This window comes from Choloepus didactylus, chromosome 2 (genome assembly GCF_015220235.1).
Source record: "Choloepus didactylus isolate mChoDid1 chromosome 2, mChoDid1.pri, whole genome shotgun sequence".
Taxonomy (NCBI): Eukaryota; Metazoa; Chordata; class Mammalia; order Pilosa; family Megalonychidae; genus Choloepus; species Choloepus didactylus.
Window position 1 is genome coordinate 156507268 of NC_051308.1, and position 17579 is coordinate 156524846.

The 17579-nt window shown below is 36.9% G+C and overlaps 1 pseudogene; it reads right to left on the reverse strand.

Moving 5' to 3' along the window:
• Positions 1-925: 925 nt before the first annotated feature.
• The window catches only part of LOC119513683, a 50761-nt pseudogene continuing 34107 nt past the window's right edge, over positions 926-17579 (reverse strand).

The following is a 17579-nucleotide window of genomic DNA, read 5'->3' on the forward strand; positions in this document are numbered from 1 at the left end:
TTATATGATGGTTCCCATCAATGTATTACGTGGTTAGTTTTCATTGTATCCTGGCCTTATAATACCATGAGCACATGCACATTTTGTGGATATTTTTTGATGTAATGGGGGTAAATTAATTTCTTTCGGGAGCATAAAAATATTTATTAATTTATTTAACAAATATTCATTGAACATCTGCTATGTATCAAGTACTATTCTAAGTTCTAGAGTACAGCCATGAAAACAGATCCCTGCCCTAATGGGGAATTTGGGTGATACTCTTGGGACCTAATGATGGTCTCAGAATAGAAACGGCTTTATTGCAATGTTCCACAGTTCACAGAAAAAAGCATACTTGGTAGTTAATAATCATTTCATGCCTATGGCTGAAACTTTCATATTCCACTTTTAGTCATTGATAAAAACCAAATTTGACCTCCTTACTGCTTTAGAGCATTTCCCATTGAAAAATTTTCTGTATAGTACTTTTTGATTATTGGTATTGTCATAAAGTGTTCATTCATAATTGGGAATGGAACCTAAATAATTCTACCATAAAGTTATTTGCTATTGTAGATACGTAAATATTTTTTGAATGAATTGAGTAAATTCTGATTTTTTAATATACTAAATAAATCTGTAGCATACCCTTGAATTGTTTTTTTGAAAAGCCTGCAAGTACAAATACACATCTTCTTTTTATATTTAAAATTAATAAATGGATTTTTGAAGGGGGTTACTATACTCATTTTTATGTCCCTTTAGCAACTAAATTAGTATTAATTAACCCAGGTAATTAGGACATTTATAACTTTCACATGTTCATTTTTATATTACAAAGAGTTTTATAATAGACTATGAGTTTAGTAAATTAAATCAAAGTGCTGTAGATATTTACCAAATATGTATAACATTGAATTTTAGTTCTAATACAATTTCTAGTTTAAAATATGGATAAAATGACAGCTAATCCCCAAACTTCCAAACTGATTGAAGAAGTATTGACACCCAGAACAGAGACACTGGGTTCCTGTAGAGGAATAAACTTGGTTGCATGTGCAATGTTAGAAACCTCTGAGGTCAGGTTGGCTTCATGGATGTCTGAAATTGCAATGTGGAATTCAGTGCCATTTTCTATTTTTTAAATGTTCTGGTTTAAATTTATAAATTTCTATTGTTCCAGCCTCTTAAGGTATCAGATTGGGAGTATTCACTAAAGCAGCATTGTCCAAATCCTCTTGGAGATCCAGGAAGGATCTTTTTTTTTGTTTTTGTTTTTGTTTTTTAAATAACACCTTTATTGAAATATAATTCACATACCACACAATTCATTTTTTAAAAATGTACAGTTCAGTAGTTTTTAGTGGTTTTTAGTTTATTTGGAGTTGTGCAGTCATCACTACAGTCAATTGTAAAACATTTTCATCACCTCAAAAAGAAATTTTGTACCATTCAGCTATCACCTCTTATCCCCTCATCCTTCCATTCCCCTCCCCACCCACCCCCACTCCTCAGTACTAAGTAACCAGTAGCGTACTTTCTGTCTGTATAGGTTAGTCTGGGCATTTCATATTAATGGAATCATACAATATGTGGTCTTTTGTGGCTTTTCTCACTTAGCATAATGTTTTCACAGTTCATCCATGTGTAGTATATATCAGTACTTCAATCCTTTTTTGGCCACACAATATCTCACTGACTGGATATACTATGTTTTGTCTATTCAGTCATTGGTTGATGGACATTGCAGTTGTTTCCACATTTTGGCTATCATGAATGATGTTGCTAAAAACATTTATGTAAAGATTTTGTATAAGACATACGTTTTCATTTCTCTTGACTATATACCTTAGAATGGAACTGCTGAGTCATATGGTAACTCTAATTTAATCATTTGAGGAACTACCAGACTGTTTTCTGAAGCAGCTGAACCATTTTATGTTCTCACCAGCAGTGCATGAGTTCTCTACTTCCATACCAATACTTGTTATCTGAGTTTTTCATTACAGTCATCCTGGTGGTTGTGAAGTAATATTTTGTTGTGGTTTTGATTTGCTTTTTGTTGGTACTAATGATGTTGAGTATGATTTTATGTGCCTTTTGGTCATTGTATATCTTCCTTGGAGAAATATCTATTCAGATCCTTTGCCTGTTTTTAGTTGCTTTATTTGTTTTTTTGTTATTGAGTTTAAGTATTCTTTATATTTTCTGTATACAAATCCGTTATCGGATATATGATTTGCAAATATTTTCTACCATTCTGAGGGTTATCTTTTTACTTTCGTGATAGTGTCTTTTGAAGCACAGAGTTTTTAATTTTTTTCTTGTGTTGCTTATGCTTTTGATGTCATATCTTAGAATCCTTTGCCAAATCCAAGGTCATGAAGATTTTCCCTTATGTTTTCTTCTAAGAATTTTATAGTTTTAGCTCTTACATTTAGGCCTTTGATTCATTTTGAGTGGACTTTTTATATGGTGTGAGATAAGGGTTCACCTTCATTCTTTTGAAGTGGTCTGTTCTTTCCCAGCACCTTCTGTTGAAGAGACTGTTCTTTCTCCCATTGAATAGTTTTGGCACTACTGTTGAAAATCAGTTAACCGTAGACACATGGTTTTATTTCTGGACTCTATTCCAGTTCGTTGATCTATATGTCTGTTGTTATGCCAGCACCACATTGTCTTGATTAACTGGTAAATGTCTGAAGAGTGTGTGTGTTTTTTGTATTCCTGCCTAGCTGGGTATAGCTTTTTTGTGTTCACCTTGTGCCTCCCACAGACAAAATCGCTCAAATTGTTCCCTAATACGTCAATCAAGTTGAAACAAATTTGCGTCTTCAAAACAAGACAGCACAATTGACTGTATATATAAAATCCTAATGTTTTAAAATTGAAAAAAGATGAAAGCTCTAAAATGCAAGAGGACAAAAGAGAAAGTATTCCAAGTCTCTTTTAAGTAACTCGCCATGAATTTAATATGTATACATTTTTCGGGATCTCTTTTGAGCCTGCATATACTTTTAGCCTGAACCATATCTTACAGTAGTACTTATTACTTTCTGCTGGTTAAAAAAAAATAAATATATTTTTTCATTTATTATAGAATTTGCCATCTGAGATATGGTGAATAAAGTTGTTGTTATCTTATTTTCATATCCATTGGGACTTTATCCCTTCTCAGAAGGATCAGTAACAAAAGTGAAACTAAAAATTATGGGAAGAAGATACTGTTTTCCTCTAACAGATTCAACAATCCATAGTTTGATAATATAGTGTGTTGACAAGGGTTTGGGAAAGTAGGTGCCAATGGGAATGTAAATCGCTTCAATCTCTATAAAGAACAGTTTGGTAATAACTATAAAAATTACAGATGCACATCTCTGACTAGTGATTCTGCTTCTAGGATTTTATCCACTAGATAGATATACTTACACACCTATAAAATTTTGAATGCATAGGATTACTCATTTCAGCATTGGAAGTTACCTAAATGCCCTTTATTAAGAGACGGGCTAATTTTAATCCACACCATGGAATACTCGGAAGCTGTTAAAATAAAACAAGCAAACAAAAACACCCCAGATTGTTATTTACTGGCATGTTGTTAAGTGGAAAAAAGCAAGGTGAAGAAATGCGTGTAGGATGCCACCACTTATGTAAAAAGTTGGCAGGGTGGAATCGATGTGTCTCTGGAGGTATATATGAGAAACTGATAAAACATAGGCTGTCTCTGGCAAAGGGATCTAAGAAACTAAAAGACAAGGTCAGAGGGAGACTTTCCACTGAATATCCTTTTGTATCTTTTGAATTTTGAACCATATTAATGTATTACATAATAAAAATGAAAATTATAACGAGTTAGAGTTTTCAGTACTTAAGTTACTGCTTGGTTATTGAAAATTAAGCCTATATCAACAAGCTGCTAGATTTCTTTGATGCTACCTAACCTTTAGTGGACTGTAAAAGTTATCTTTCTAAACTCAGGAAGGATCTTTTAAGAGAGACAAAGACAGGGAAATCCCTGCACATTGCATTTGCCTATGGCATACCTTTCTGATAGGAAGGCTGAAGCTCAAGAAAATCTGTCTCATCTGGTTACACAATTAAGAAACAGATGTCTCAGGGAATAAATTCAAGATTGAACATTTAAAAATATTTAAATATACAGTGTGCAACAAGAGTACAAAGACAAATACATATTTCATATGTATTAAAAGTATATTAAATTAAAATTATGTTACATTATAAATTAAAATTATGTTAAAATCACTAGGATACCTTACTGCCATCACATTGCCTTACATATCAGAAATGCACACTAAGTTTTAGTTATGGAAATCCAAAATGTGCTTTCCATCTGGTCATTACAAGTTCTTCATATTAAGAACAAGTATGTGAAAAGTTTTCCATCCAGAGTTATTGGGTCATAGAAAAAAAAATTGTAAATCATATAATACTAAAAAAAAATCCTGAATCTAGGTTGCTTTTCAGGAAGTGAAATATAAAGAGCTGAATCCACTTTACAATTTAGTACAAAAAGTGCAATGATGTTCAAGAAGTGGAATAAAGACATTCTGTACCCCAGGTCACATTAAGTTGAGAAAGGGAGTAATAGGGGAGGAAAAGAAAAGAGAAGATAAACAGAGTAGGAGACAAGGATAAGGACTGTTCTAGTTTGCCAGTGCTGCTGGAATGCAAAACACCAGAAATGGATTGGCTTTTATAAAGGAGGTTTATTTGGTTACAGAGTTACAGCCTTAAGGCCATAAGGTGTCCAAGGTGACACATCAACAATCAGGTACCTTCACTGGAAGATGGCCAATGGTGTCTGGAAAACCTCTGTTAGCTGGGAAGGCATGTGGCTGGCATCTGCTCCAGAGTTCTGGCTTCAAAATGGCTTTCTCCCAGGACGTTCCTCTCTAGGCTTCAGCTTCTCTCCAAAATGTCACCCTCAGTTGCTCTTGGGGCATTTGTCCTCTCTTAGCTTCTCTGGAGAAAAAGTCTGCTTTCAAAGTCTGTCTCCAAAATGTCTCTCTCAGCTCCTGTGCATTCTTCAAAGTGTCCCTCTTGGTTGTAGCAGGGTCGCTCCTTCTGTTCTGAGCTTATATAGTGCTCCAGAAATCAGGACCCATGCTGAATGGGTGGGGCCATGCCTCCATGGAAATTATCTCATCAGAGTTATCACCTACAGTTTACGGTGGGTCACATCTCCATGGAAACACTCAAAAGATTCCAATCTAATCAGCACTAAAACATCTGCGCCACAAGATTGCATCAAAGAATATGGCTTTTTCAGGGGGACATAATACATTCAAACTGGCACAAGGACAAAGGGCAAAAGGGGCATAGGGGCTGTGTTGTGTCCTAGTTAAAAACATGCTCAGGATATATCAGAGAAAGGGTTGTGGGAAGATGGCAGAGAAGGGAGCACTAGGACTCAGTCTTTCCACCAGAACAACTATTAAATAGGCAGGAACTGTCTGAAACAACTATTTTGAAACTCTGGAGTCCAGAACACTGTCAGCATCCAGGAAAGAGTAGGGGGAAGAGACTGATAAATTATGGTAAAGAACAGTAGTTTGCTCTCTCTGTGCAGTGGCAGTGGCTACTGGTGCCCATGCCCCACTCCCACTGTGGGGTCCAGCCCTGGCTAACTCACTGGTGACTGAAAGGAACATAGAAATCCTCTTTCCAAGACTAGGGCTGGGCACGCTGATCACTGATCATGGCTTTTTATTAGTGACTCTGGATCACTGGAAGCCCAGCTATGAGGGTGGCCATTGTTTTTATATCCCTCTCCCCCAGACAAAGGCAGCAGTGGCCATTGTTTCAACCCACCCCAGATAAAGGCCACAGCAGAGGAGACTTAAAGATGCTATGTTTCCTCAGAGCTGCAGGGGACAGTTAGGTGAAGGACTTCACTTTTTCAACTTTGGGAAGCCATGGAAGGAGCTCTTGGCACCCTTTGTGATCCCCTCCCCTTTGTGAGTCCCTGGCCCTGTTTTGCCTGGAAAAGACTGACTTGAGACAGTTCTCTCTGGCATGCCCCTCCTTTCAGAATTTGCCCTCCAAGCAAAAGTAGCTTGATACAACAAAATGGTTGTAAGAAACTATAGAGGCAGACAGTCTGGGGCAAAGTCTTGCAAGCCTCAAACACCCAGGAGAGAGAGGTCAGTTTCTTAGGAAATAGGGTGGACAACCAAACTCCTGTAAGTAGGGGAACTTCAAAACTACTAAGAAGCAAAAGGCCTGGGCAAGACACAGGCCCAGAAAGACAGGGAAATCCCTGCACATTGCATTTGCCTGTGGCATATCTTCCTGATAGGAAGGCTGAAGCTCAAGAAAATCTGTCTTATCACCAGCTGATTACACAATTAAGAAACAGATGTCTCAGGGAACAAATTCAAGATTGAACATTTAAAAATATTTAAATGTACAGTGTGCAACAAAAGAGTACAAGACAAAGAAACAGGAGATGGTGGCCCATCCAAAGGAAGAAATAAAAATCCAGAAAACACCAAAAAGAAGTCTAGGATATGGACACACCAAACAGAGCCTTTAAAAAAGTCATCTTAAAAATGCTCAAAGAGATGAAGGAAAAAACAGAGAAAGAACTAAAGGATATCAGGAAAAAAGGAATGGGCAATATGAGAATCTTAGTAAAGAGATAGAAATTTTAAAAAGGAAGCAAATAGAACTACTGGAGTTGAAGACAACAATAACTGAAATAAAAAGTTCCCAGGAGGGTTTCAAGAGCAGAACGGGGCTGGCAGAAGAAAGAATCAATGAACTTGCAGACATAACACTTGAAATGAGTCAGGCTAAGGAGCAGACAAAAAAGAAAAAGAAAAAGAAATATATGAAGCAAAAGTAGCCTAAGACACCTCTGGAACACCATCAAGCATACCAGTATACACATTATGAGAGTCCCAGAAGGAGAATAAAGATGGAAAGGGGGAGGAGGAGCAATGAAAGAAAAAAATGATAGAGAACTTCCCAAACTCAGCAAAAGACATGAATATGCACATCCAAGAGGCCCAGAGAACAACAAACAGGATAAACATGAAGTAAAATACACCACATCATATATTGACCACACTATGGAATGCAAAGGGCAAGGAGAGAGTTTTGAAACTACAAGAGAAAAGCGATGTGTTAGGTACAGGGGAGTCCCAATTAGATTGAGTAAAGATTTCTCAACATAAACCATGGAGGCAAGAAGGCAATGTGTTGAAAGACTTAGATTGCTGAAAGAAAACAACTGTCAGCCAAGAATTTTATATCTTGTGGGACTTTCTTTCAAAAATGAGGCAGAGATTAAGACATTTCCAAATAAACAAAAGTTAAGTGGGTTCATCACCAGTATATCTGCCCCACAAGCAATGCTAAAGGGAGATCTTCAGACTGAAAAGAAAGGACATTAGACAGTGGTTTGAAGTGGTGTAAAGAAATCAAGATCTGCAGTAAAAGTAACTATTTGGGTAATTATAAATGTCAGTATTACTGTAGTATATTGTTTGGTATGTAATCCCACTTCTTACTTCCTACAGGTGCCAAAATGCAAATGCATAAAAGGTAATGATAAATCTATGGTTTTTGGACATACAATATACAAAGATATAAGTGGTAACAAGTACAAAAAAAAAGGTGGGGGGTAGAGGGATATAGGAAAAGTAGATGTGTATGCTATGAAAGTCGAATTGTTATCAAACTAAATATGATTATTATATATTTATGATGTTAAATTTTAACCCCATGGTAACCAGATAGAAAAGAGAAGGTACTCTATATGGTACAACACAAAAATTAAATATATATAAAAGTAGGCATTAACAGAATAATTGAGGGTCAAAAAAGGTATAAGACATAGAAAGTCTAAACATAGATATGACTTGAAATGTAAATGGATTAAACTCTCCAGTCAAAAGGCAGTAATTGGCAGAATGGATAAAAAGGCATGTCCAAAAAGACTGATATCTTGCATATATAAAGAAATCCTACAACTCAATGACAATAGTACAGACAGCCCAATTATAAAATGGGCAAAAGATATGAAAAGACAGTTCTCTGAAGAGGAAATACAAATGGCCAAGAAACACATGAAAAAATGTTCAGCTTCACTAGCTATTAGAGAGATGCAAATTAAGACCACAATGAGATACCATCTAACACCGGTTAGAATGGCTGCCATTAAACAAACAGGAAACTACAAATGCTGGAGGGGATGTGGAGAAATTGGAACTCTTATTCACTGTTGGTGGGACTGTATAATGGTTCAGCCACTCTGGAAGTCGGTCTGGCAGTTCCTTAGAAAACTAGATATAGAGTTACCATTCGATCCAGCGATTGCACTTCTCGGTATATACCCGGAAGATCGGAAAGCAGTGACACGAACAGATATCTGCACGCCAATGTTCATAGCAGCATTATTCACAATTGCCAAGAGATGGAAACAACCCAAATGTCCTTCAACAGATGAGTGGATAAATAAAATGTGGTATATACACACGATGGAATACTACGCGGCAGTAAGAAGGAACGATCTCGTGAAACATATGACAACATGGATGAACCTTGAAGACATAATGCTGAGCGAAATAAGCCAGGCACAAAAAGAGAAATATTATATGCTACCACTAATGTGAACTTTGAAAAATGTAAAACAAATGGTTTATAATGTAGAATGTAGGGGAACTAGCAATAGAGAGCAATTAAGGAAGGGGGAACAATAATCCAAGAAGAACAGATAAGCTATTTAACATTCTGGGGATGCCCAGGAATGATTATGGTCTGTTAATTTCTGATGGATATAGTAGGAACAAGTTCACAGAAATGTTGCTATATTATGTAACTTGGGGTAAAGTAGGGACATGTTGGAAGTTAAGCAGTTATCTTAGGTTAGTTGTCTTTTTCTTACTCCCTTGTTATGGTCTCTTTGAAATGTTCTTTTATTGTATGTTTGTTTTCTTTTTAACTTTTTTTCATACAGTTGATTTAAAAAAGAAGGGAAAGTTAAAAAAAAAAAAAAAAAAGAAAAACAAGGGAAAAAAAATATGTAGTGCCCCCTTGAGGAGCCTGTGGAGAATGCAGGGGTATTGGCCTACCCCACCTCCATGGTTGCTAACATGACCACAGACATAGGGGACTGGTGGTTTGATGGGTTGAGCCCTCTACCATAGGTTTTACCCTTGGGAAGACAGTTGCTGCAAAGGAAAGGCTAGGCCTCCCTATGGTTGTGCCTAAGAGCCTCCTCCCGAATGCCTCTTTGTTGCTCAGATGTGGCCCTCTCTCTCTGGCTAAGCCAACTTGAAAGGTGAAATCACTGCCCTCCCCCCTACGTGGAATCAGACACCCAGGGGAGTGAATCTCCCTGGCAACGTGGAATATGACTCCCAGGGAGGAATGTAGACCTGGCATCGTGGGATGGAGAACATCTTCTTGACCAAAAGGGGGATGTGAAAGGAAATGAAATAAGCTTCAGTGGCAGAGAGATTCCAAAAGGAGCCGAGACGTCACTCTGGTGGGCACTCTTACGCACACTTTAGACAACCCTTTTTAGGTTCTAAAGAATTGGGGTAGCTGGTGGTGGATACCTGAAACTATCAAACTACAACCCAGAACCCATGAATCTCGAAGACAGTTGTATAAAAATGTAGCTTATGAGGGGTGACAATGGGATTGGGAAAGCCATAAGGACCACACTCCACTTTGTCTAGTTTAGGGATGGATGAGTAGAAAAATAGGGGAAGGAAACAAACAGACAAAGGTACCCAGTGTTCTTTTTTACTTCAATTGCTCTTTTTCACTCTAATTATTATTCTTGTTATTTTTGTGTGTGTGCTAATGAAGGCGTCAGGGATTGATTTAGGTGATGAATGTACAACTATGTAATGGTACTGTGAACAATCGAAAGTACGATTTGTTTTGTATGACTGCGTGGTATGTGAATATATCTCAATAAAATGAAGATTAAAAAAAAAAAAAGGCATGTCCAAATTATATGCTTCTGCAAGAGACTCACCTTAAATTCAAAGATACAAGTAGGTTGAAAGTGAAAGGATGGAAAAAAATATATGTATCATGCAAGTAGTAACCAAAAGAGAGCTGGGGTAGCTATACTAATATCAGATAAAGCTAAAATACTATTATCAGATTAAACTAATTTTTACTTAATACTAACTAATTAAAAAAAGTTATGAGGAACAAAGATGGTCCTTATAAAGGGGACAATTCAAAAGAAAATGTAACAATTATAAATATATATGCACCTATCAGCAGGGCCCCAAATATATGAAGCCAATACTGACAGATTTTAAGGGAGAAATTGACGGTTCTACCTTAATAGTAGAAGAATGTAATATACCACTTTTAATAATGGATAGAACATCTGTTTAGAAAATCAAGAAGGAAATAACAAGACTTGAATGATACTCTAAACCAACTAGACCTAATTGACATATACAGAATACTTTACCCAACAAAAAGAGAATGCACATTCTTGTGAAGTGCACATGGATCATTTTCCAGAATAGATCATATGTCCTAACAAAACAAATCTCAATAAATTAAAACATATTGAAATCATACAAAGTATATTTCTGACCACAACGGAATGAAGCTAGAAATCAGTACCAGAGGGAGAAATGGAAAATTCATAAATATGTGTGAATTATACAACATATTAAACAACGAATGAGTTAAATTGAAATTCTTTAGCAAAATTAGGAAATATCTTGAGGCAAATGAAAATGAAAACACAACAAACCAAAACTTATAGGATGCAGCATAGGCAGTGCTGAGAGGGAAATTTATGGCTCTAAATGCTTACATTAAAAAAGAAGACATAACCTCAAAACTGAAAGAACTAGAAAAAGAAGAGCAAACATAACCCAATGTGAGCAGAAGAAAGGAAATAACAAAGATTAGATAGGAGATAAAAGAAATAGAAAACAAAACAAAACAAAAACAATAGACTCAACAAAGCCAAAATTTGGTTCTTTGAAAAGATCAATAAAATTGAGAAACCTTTAGCTAGACTGACAAAGATAAAGAGGATACAAATAACTAAAATCAGAAACGTAAAGGGGACATTACTTTCAATCCTTCTGAAATAAAAAGGAGTCTAAGAGGATGGTATGAACAACTGTACATCAATAAGATGTCAACAAACCAATTACTAGTAAAGAGATTGAATCAATAATCAAAACCCTCACAACAAAGAAAAGCCTGGAACCAGATGCATCACAGGGGAATTCTTTCAAACATTCCATGAAGACTTAATGCCAATTCTACTCACTCTCTCTCAAAAAATTGAAGAGGAAGGAACATTCCCTAATTCATTCTACAAGGCCAATGTAACCCTCATATCAAAGTCAGATATAGATACCACAAGAAAAAAAACAAAACAAAACAAAAAAAAAACACTGCAGATCAATATCTCATAAATGTAGATGCAAAAACTCATAGAATCAGTATCTAGATTGTAGGTTACCAGGGAATGGGGTGGATATATGGAATGAGAAGCTGAGGCTTAAAATATACCACATTCCTATTTGGAATGATGGAAATGTTTTGGTAATTAATAGTGGTGATGGTAGCACAACATTGTGAATGTAATTAAAGGACTAAAATTGTATATATATGAATGTGATTAAAGGGGTAAATGTTAGAATATACATATAGTAACAATAAAAATTTTTAAAAAACTTTTTAAAAACTCATGGAACTGCACTACACAGTGAACTCTAAGCTAAACATGAACTATAGTTAATAGTACAATTATAAACATATGCTATCATCAATTGTAACAAATGTTCCACACCAATGCAATGTTTTAATAACAGGGTGATACATGGGAATCCTGCATTTTCTGCATGATTGTTTTGTAAACCCACTTCTGTAATAAAGGGGTGGAGGGAAGCATGCTCAAGAGCTAGACAGACCTTGAGTTGAACTGTACCCTTGACTAGAACCCTAATTCTGCTGTTTCCTACCTGCGTAACAAAGGAACATTTTTAACCTTTCTTACCTAAAGTTTTCTTGTATGTAAAATAGAGATCTAGTTATTCAATTCCTTCAACAAATTATCTATCTATCTATCTATCTATCTATCTATCTATCTATCTATCTATCTATCTAAGAGGGTTATATTTGATAATGCAGTAGCACAATGTCTGGGACTTAATAAATGTTTGAAATATTAGCTATTAAAGCAGTTTATAATTTCACCAAGAAAGGAAAGCAGAATACTGATCTCGATGCTTGATTTCAACATTTTTGAAATCTACTAGAGCCATGGATATAAGAATAAATTTTCATGTTCTGAAATGCCATGAACAATAAAACATCAAATATACTTTATTGAAGTAAAGCTTTTGTTTTTATTTTTTTCATGAAATATTGAAGGTATTTTGAGTGTGTGGGTGAATACCTTTGATTTACTTTTTTTTTTTTTAAAGTTCTGGCCTTCTGCTTAGTTCTAGTTTCTCCATGAATAGGCCTTATCAGTCCATTCTAGTATTCTTCATATGCTGCCTGTATTCCATTTAGGTGGGTATATCTATTTATCTTTGATCTATCCTTTATTTTAATTTAAATCCTCCTTTGTGAATTTTTGCTTTCTTTGACCTTGATCATATTTTTTTTATTCCTTCTCTCCCTGCCACTACTGCCTGGAATTTGATCCCCCTTTACCTATTTATGCAAATTGTACTCATTCTTCAAGGTCCAAATATAGGCCCAACTATTTTGGAGTCTTATCCAAGTATTTCGTCCACCCTGAAGCTATCTTCCATGAACTCTTCCATGAAATCCTCTTGTATGGAGTACTTCTGCTTTCTGTATTGTTTTGTGCAGGTTCAATTTCTCATTCCAATTTGATCCTGCTGTTTTTGAGAGCAAAGACGATATTTTATACTCCTTTTGTATCCCCTATAGTATCTGGTACTGTGGTAGGCATGTATTTGAGCTCTTGTCTACCATCAAAACAGTTACTAAATTATTACATTATTAAGTTGCTAACTAAAGTGATGGAATTAGCCTAATTTAAATATTTTCCAGGCATGGAAATTAAACCTAAGAGAATTTAAGTGCTTTACTCAGGGTTATATAGATGGTTCACTTATTTTTTAAAATTCTGCTACAACTTTACTTTTTCAATGTCCAAAGGTGACATTTGATAGCAACTATTACAGCTTCCTATTTGTCACAAGGAGAGAGAGACTAGATCCCACTTATATTAGGCATTTGTGATTAAGCATGGTAAGGTCCTCTCTCTCCCTGTATCCATATGTAATGCATTCCTCCTACTTTTGTTTCCTTTAATCAGCATGAGGAACATTTATTGTGAACCCAGTCTAGAGCTGAAGACTTGATCTTGACTGAATTGAATTTAAAATTAAATTTTTGGTCAGGTAATTTCATTTGTTGTCTTTTCAATGGCAGTATTGGTATTTGTTCTAACCCAACTCAGCCCCAAGACTGAAAAACACAATAGGTAAGGAGGTAGACATGAGATTAATGGGATTTACTGACAGGAGAGAGTTCTTGCTGGCATCAGCTGGCCAAAAAAGATGGAAGTTAGCACTCCAGAAAAAGCAGGGGTTGCCAGGGAGTGGTTTATAAGGGTTAGAACAAAGACATTCCATAGGGTGTGAAAATACAGTTTCACAGGGTCTTGTGATGCTGGGGTGTGGAGACTTATCAACAGTGATCAGGGGAGGAGAGTTTTAGTGCTTTGTTTATGATTCCATTTGTTTATTCTTTCCCTCCCTGGGGAGGTCTGATGACCTTTAACATTTGTCCTGGTCAAGTAGGCAGCGATGTGAAATAACTCACTTTCACTATGGAGGGGAGGGGTCCAGACCCTGGGTACAAACAATCCACCCACATACAGCAGACTACATTGACCATAGAAGACATTGCATCCATATTCCACAATAACAGTATATAAGACCAACAGAACGCTAGAAGTCCCCCACACAGAGATAACAACCCCACAGAGTTGCCACCATGGCCGAGAAAGGGAATCAAACCATTTAGATAAGAGTTCTGCCTATAATTGATTAATTTTATGTATGTGCTGAATTCTGCCAGGCCAGCAAGGTATTCCATGCAGTCCAATTCACAGGGATTACCATCCAAGGAAGGCTGGTAACACCAGTTGATGACAAGTCCACGAAAACCCAACAGTGGGTTTGATTGTGGGCATGAGTTACCACATTATGGTAATGGGATGATGTTTCCCATTATGGGGAACAATAAAGGGTAATTCCTGCTTATTTAACAAAATACATGCTACAGTTCCATTGGTTGATAACAATGTACTTAGCAGAGGACCATTACGGGGAAGTTTTATTTTTATTTCTTTAAATCTTTTTCCTTTTTTTTTCAGCTTTATTTATTGAAAAATTAAAACAAATAACAAAAAACCACAACATTTCAAACAAAACAAAGCAAAGGATTAAGGAAAACAAATAACCTAAAATAACTACTTTGCTTCCAATATATTCCTACCATACCCCAAGAAAATTAATAAACCATATCCAAACAAAGGAATAAGAAAAAATCTAAAATAAATACCTTGCCTCCAACATGTTCCTAACATACCCCAAGAAAATTAACAAACCATAATCAAAGGTATAAGAAAAACCACATAACCTAAAATAACTACATTGAAGCTAATTTTTTAATGCAATAGTTTTTTTTTACTTTATTAAAAACTTAAAAAAAAAACCAATTCAAACAAAACAAAACAAAGGATTAAGAAAAACAGATAACCTAGAATAACAGTATTGCTTCAAACTTGTCCCCACCATACCCCAAGAAAATTAACAAACCCTAACAAAACAAACAAATAAGAAAAACAAATAAAATAACTACACTGCTTCCAACACGAGTCTACCATACCCAAGAAAGTTTGCAGACCTTAATCATTCCTGAGTATTCACATAACATTGAGATTACCCTCAATAGCTTATATGTTCTTATCAGCTTATCATTTCCCCTTCACTAGTCACTGTCTATCTCTTATGTCCCCTACATTCTACAATATAAAATATTGATTTTACATTTTCACAGAATTCACATTAGTGGTAACATGCAGTATGTCTCTTTTTGTGTCTGGCTTATTTCACTCAGCATTATGTCTTCAAGATTCATTATGGGGAGGTTTTAAATACCAGATACTCTCCCCCTGAAAATTCTGAGAGTTTTCTACCATTATGTCAATTGTTAATTTGGGCATAAGAAGGGTCCAAATAGTCATGCATAAGATTCCTGTGAGAATAGGAGGCCACAGATTGGTGATAAAGATTTTAACAGTCATTTTCTGAATAGACTGAGGTCTTATTACAATATTTTGGGTAACTCCTATTCCCCAGGGACTTAGGATTCCTAACCAAAGTGGCTTCATAAGCCAGCACCAAGGCCAAAGGACCTCATTTTCCCCATTTTGTATGGTCTGAGGCACAGGCAACATCAAGTTATTACTATTTCACTTCTTAGGCTGTAAGGTGCCTGTCCCTTGAACTTGTATTCTCAATGCTTGCATTGTTCTTTCCACTAGCATTTCAATGGGGGCAGGTGTAGCAGCCCAGTGGTGTTGCTTTCAAGTGAGTTAAGGCCTGAGGGAGCCTTTTAGTCCATTGCTGCAATGACCTTTTATCTTTTACTGTTTCTTTAACAAACCATTCATTCTTTCAATGAGGCCTGCACCTATAGGGTTATAAGGTAGAAGGAAAGTCCGCATTGCATCATAGACCATGGCTCATGCTTGGGTCATTTGTCCAGTGAAAGGGGTCCTCCAATCACTGTCTATCTGTGTAGGTATGCCATACAGAGCTCTCATTCTTTCCAAACAGCATATGGTAGCCCACTGGTTCACTTTCTCTACTGGGAAAGTTAAGAAATGTGCTATGGTTGTGCCCACAGCAGTAAAAGCATACTTCTCTGCTTCTGGGAGTGGAAGGGGGTTGATGTAGTCTGCTTGCCACCAGGTCACTGGAATTTGTGACTGATTGATGTGGCCCACGTGGTGTAGCAGCCTACGTGGTCAAAACAGGACATGAAGGGCACTCTCTAGTGATGTCCGCTAGCTGCTGGCAGCAGTTACCTTTCTTTATTGGCAGGCATCCCAGATGTCTTTCCACAATTCTTGTCCCCAGAGGGGGTAACCTATGATTGTCCATTGTTCCTGCTTCCAGATTGCTATCCAGGTCATAAAGCTTTTGTAAACAGCCCAGTTGTTGGTACAGGTGGTTAGCATGTCTCCTGGATCATGCATTATTACCATCCACACTGCTCTTAACTCAGCCCATTCACTGCTTTGCATGGTGCCAGTCTCCCAACATAAAGTGTCAATACTGGGTTGTACTCCCACAGCTATCCATGTGGGAGGTTGCCTGCTAGTGGACCTATCAGTGTATCAAGCAGACTCAAGAATGGTACTCCTACCTTCTATAGCAGACAGTTAAACAGCTATTTTAGGTGCTTCAATATTAGCTGTTGAATATTCTATATGGGACGCTGTGCATTTCTGCCCTCACAGGGCTGTATATTGAAAACGCTGCACTGTAGCAAGTAGGCTTTCCATTTGGTCACTGTGCTTAGTTGGGCACTGCCAGAGTGTTGCTTAGAAGCCACAACAATGATCCACCCCTGAATAGGGATGGCTGTTTTCAAGGTGACTGGGCATCTCTGTGTCAGTCCCTCCATTTGCAATAAGGCATTATATGCAGAACACAATTGATTTTCCAGGGGGCTGTATCTCAGTTCTGCCCCTTTCCATAATTGTGAGCAGAAGCCAAGGCACATTCATTTAGAATGTTGCCACTGCCACAGATCCCACCCAAAGCCAATACCAGTGCTGTCTACATCCAATACACCCCTCAGTGCTTATGCCTGTGCTATTGCCTTTTTTTGCCTTTTCAAAGGTAGCCTGTTTGGAGGTGACCCATTCCCAGGGATGACCTTTCCTAATCAAAACATTAAAAAGTTTTAACATTTGGGCTAAGTGAGGAACAAAAAGTCTCCAAAACCAACAACCCCAAGAAAGCCATTAGTTGCTTTGACGTTTGTGGCATGGGGAAAATTGCACCTTATCAACTACAACAGAAGGTATAGTTTTTGTCTTACCCAACCATACAACACCCAAGAATTTGACAGAGCAGCCAGGGCCTTGCAGTTTGTTGCCATTGACTGCCCATCCCTAACTTTCAAGGTGAGATGGCAATGAGCCTGAGGCTTCTTTTAATTCTGAAAGAAAGTTACTGGTTAACATGGCATCATCATGTAGTGAAATAGAGTTACACTTGCAGGACTTTTCCACTTAGCCAAATCCTTTGCCACGAGACCATGGCAGATAGTTGAGCTATGTACATAGTCTTAGGGAAGCATAGTAAAAGTCCACTGTTGGCCTTCCCAGGAGAAGGTGAATGCAGGATGGCATGATTTTTTTTAGGAAGAATAGTAAAGAAAGCATTAGCAAGATACAATTCAAAGTGATATTGACACAATTGGGTACTAATTTCTTCTATTAAACCAGCAATGTTCAGGACTGTGGCATACAAAGGTGGTGTTACCTTGTTTAACTCCAAATAAAC